General features: G+C 37.0%; 1 long non-coding RNA gene across 1 annotated transcript; it reads left to right on the forward strand.

The window, feature by feature from the left end:
- The first annotated feature begins 959 nt into the window (after positions 1 to 959).
- Positions 960 to 3,885, forward strand: LOC102080854 (uncharacterized). Its single transcript, XR_266822.1, has 4 exons — positions 960 to 991; positions 2,731 to 2,772; positions 3,484 to 3,584; positions 3,862 to 3,885. It is a non-coding gene; the product is annotated as an uncharacterized LOC102080854 (long non-coding RNA).
- The last annotated feature ends 235 nt before the right edge of the window (positions 3,886 to 4,120 follow it).

Consider the following 4,120-nt stretch of genomic DNA (forward strand, 5'->3'; position numbering starts at 1 on the left):
AGAGGCAGCCGTCAGGACACTCAACTACAGCAAGCATACACTCACTAACTGAGGCTCACTAGGAAAATTGACATGGAGTCTCACGCAACGATCCAGCGTCGGTGAGAGCTCAATCACACTCTTAAATAACTCAGCTGCAGGTGCGTGGCATGATCTTTAGGTGTGGCCAGCCACCTGACAGGGCCACACCCATCAGGCCCGAAGGTGCCTTCACCTGGCCTATCGGATACAGCCGCACCCACACACACACACACACACGCACACAAACACACACACCTGCCTTTACATACAAGCATGAAAACACAGGAACAGCAGCACAGTGCAGCAAAAACACATATTATTGTTATATTATAAAATAATTTTATAAAAAGAATTTCATAATTATAATTTTATAATTTATAATTATTTTATAAAAGTAATTTTTATAAAATAAATTAATTCCTTCTAACAGAACCCACACACACAGATATAGTCTTGTGAAAAAGAAAATGCATTCTCTTTCAGTTCTGAGGTTTTAGGTACTGAGACATAACATGTAAAACAACATTGTTGGGATGCCTGGGTCGTTGACCCAGAGGTTTTGAGTTCATTATATTATTTATCATTTCTAGTCTTTGGTTTCTTTGATAGAGTTCTGTCTTTTGGTTTATGTTTCTGTGTTATCCTTAGTTGCTGTCTCCCCTGTCGGCTATATCCCCGTGTCCAGCCAGTGTCTATGTCTGCCCTACGTCTCTGTTCCCTCTGTTGCAGTGCGTGCGTGGGAGTCTGTCTTTAGTTCAGTCTGTGTCATGTTTCCTGTTTTACTTTGGAGGTGCGTGTCTTATGTTAATGTGTTTGGTTTTGCTTCCCCTGTTTCGTTAGGCCTGATTTGCCCCAGCTGTGTTTCCCTCCTGTTGCCCATTCCCCGATTGCTCCCTCTATGTATTTAAGCCCTGTGTTTCAGTTTGTCATTGTTGCGAGCTACCCTTATCTTGCTGTGTGTTCTGTCTACGTAAGTGTATTTTGTATTCTTAGTTTTGTTACACTTTTGAGTTTAGCATTAAAGCTGTTTTGAGTTCACGTCTGTCTCCGAGCGTCTGCACTTTGGGTCCTCCTTACCACCACTCCTGCCTGCACACAGCCTTAACCTAACAAACATGTGATTATTATATAGGAAAATGTAAAAACACTGTTTCTAAAATTAAGTACACCCTTATTGCTTCCATACCAGGTAAGTAGCTGCCAGGTGCTGCTAATTAAGTGGGCGTGATTAACTGATCATCAGCAAGTGTGAGGACCTTTATAAAAGAAGATGTTCTGATATATGTTAATATAGACAGAAAGACACCAGCTATGATCTTGAAATGAAATGCAATGAAATTGCAAATAAAAACCTAAGAACTACATGTCAGATTCTACAAGTCTCAGTTAGAATGTTAAATGTTACAACTCATGACAGTAAAAAGAAAAAGACTGAACAAGTATGGCTTGTTCGTGTTGCCAGGAGAAAACCTCTCTGACAAAAACATGGCAGCACAGCTTTGGTTTGCAAATTTGCATCTCATCAAATCACAAGATTTCTCAACCAATGTCCTTAAGAAAGACCAGACCAAGATGAAGATGTTTCACCATAATCCACAGTATCACATTTGACAATAACCAAACACAGCGTATCAGCAAAGAGCTCATACAAGCCGTCAAGCACAGCACAGCAGCCAGAGGTCGTGGGGGCCTTGCAGTGATTGAGCCATGAACTCTACTGTATGCAAAAGTATTCTACAGTCAAATATGAGGCCATCTGTCTGACAGCCCAGATTGGGTCATACTGCAGGGCAATGATCCCAAGCAAAGCAGCTCCACATTGATTTGAGAGAGTGATAAAGTCAGATAATGATTACTCCTAAGTTACTCCTGCTAAACATACTCCTACAAGACATCAGATCATTTAGTCTACTTAGTTTATCACACACTAGATCTGCATTTTGCTTTCGTTTTTGTTAAATAAATAATTCCACAGTGTAATATGTAATGTGCAGTTGTTTATGTGGGACGATATTTAATAATTTTTGAACCTGCTAAGGACAAGATAAACTATTTTTTATTATGTCCTAGTAAGTAAAAGCTTAAAACTGAGAGAGGGTGTTATTTATTTTACCATGACTGCAATATTTCTAGTCCTTTAGCTTTGAACATTTTAAATAGTTGAAGATTGGCTAACGTTTTTTCTTTAATTTGGTGTAGTTATGATATAAAGCAAGATTTTATAACTTTAAAATGTATTAATAAGTGGCATGGAAATCATGGAGCAATGTAAAAAAAATTATGATATCAAAATACATTGTCCACAATAATACTGCTATCATGGCACTGTGATTGTGTGATAATTGAGACATTGCAATAGCAGTCATATATGATTATATCTGTGCAAGTGAGGGAGAAAATAGCAGTTAAAAGGAAAAAAAAACATGAATTAAGTATCTATTGTGTTGTCAGTGTTATGAGTTTCTTTTTCTTCACTGCAAATTGGTTATCCTCTGCTGCCTTTAGCCTCACGATCTGTGAAATTTAAATAGGGACATCATGTTTTCATAGATGAAAACGGGAAAGTAAATATTATCTATTTTTGACACTTATAAATAAATACCCTATGAAAAAAAATTCTGATTTCCAGATGTACTGAAAAAAATGTGTTGATCTGTGCCCAAATTATATATTTAAATATGTTTGTTTGTTTGTTTTTACATTTCATAGGTCGGTGAAATTCAAAGTGAATGGTTAAAACAAGTGTACAAGGTAAGCTTGAACCTCTGCGTGTTGCAATAATAATATCACAGTTTTCAGAATTTGATATTTCTGTTTTTACCTTGGAGAGTATGGCCACTTCTAGGAAGCGAAACCTGTGTCGGTTCTGGCCACTGCCCTTTTATACAGTTGTAATTACTGATAACATATCTGCATTCAAACATCACTAAAGCATATGCTTTTTAAAAAGACCAATCGAGACAAACTGAAAGGTCAAATATTTAAGATGTGGACATACTTCAACATACAGGAAAACATTCCACTTTAAAAATTTAGAGAAAGTGGCCTCTGTTTGTGAATCGTTTTGTGTAAATGGTGTTCTTTACTAGTGAGGATAAAAAGGCAGGATGATTTCCTTTATTTTATCAAATAACCAGTAAGCAAAGCTAACTACAATGTTGCTGTTTTTATTATTATTTTATTAACAGGAATAATATGTGATTACCTTTTTTATACCTTAAATGCTTAAGATAACTGAACTTCTCTTTTTTAAGTGTAATTTGGGGTATTTTAGTACTTTTGAGCTGCTCCTGCTTTATTTAACTTGGGCTGCATTGCAAACGCAAAATTTCTTGTATCTGACATTACAAATTAAAAGGCTTCCCTGGAGAGGATCATCATTATTGACCTTCTACACCCCTCAGTGCTCTTTAGTGTAAGCATATACATTGCACTGAGACTGTTTGCTTTGCTTTATAACAGACTATCCAGAGCTACAAGCCACAGTTCATTGCCCTGCACTTCCAGGAGGTGGGAGGAAAGGACTACATGTTAAACATGGGCCATGCAGAAGACTTCTTCTGGTAGGATTAATATGCTGATTATAATGAATTTTGCCATTTTCATTGACTCATTGTTGTCAATTAAACAGTTCCTTATAATGTGTCAAAAAATGAAAACCATCTACAGTTTGATTTCATTTGAGAAGCGAGAACCAGTCAAGCCATTACATCTTTATTTAAAAACATAACAGTAATTGATGGTTGTATAGTTATAGTCAGAAGACTCTTAGTTCGTTAGATCTGTATAGAAAGAAACCTCCATTGCAGTGATCATACTTTTTTGCTCTGCTGTTACCAGGACCTTCGGTTCCAGTGAAGAAATTTTGACATGTCTTTGACAGGTCTTGCATTTATGTGGACAACCAGTTCGAAGGAGATTCACGGTAAGAAATACAAAAACGTCTCATACAGAGTAGTTGCTGTGTGTTTCCACTAGATGGAGTTCTCTTACATGTTAATGCGCAATGATACCTGGATGCAGTCAATGCATTCTGCTGGGGAAAATCAGAAGAGTGACGTGACACAGTGAAATAAAAAAACGTGCTTAGTGACTCCAG

Source organism: Oreochromis niloticus, linkage group LG12, assembly GCF_001858045.2.
Source record: "Oreochromis niloticus isolate F11D_XX linkage group LG12, O_niloticus_UMD_NMBU, whole genome shotgun sequence".
NCBI lineage: Eukaryota > Metazoa > Chordata > Actinopteri > Cichliformes > Cichlidae > Oreochromis > Oreochromis niloticus.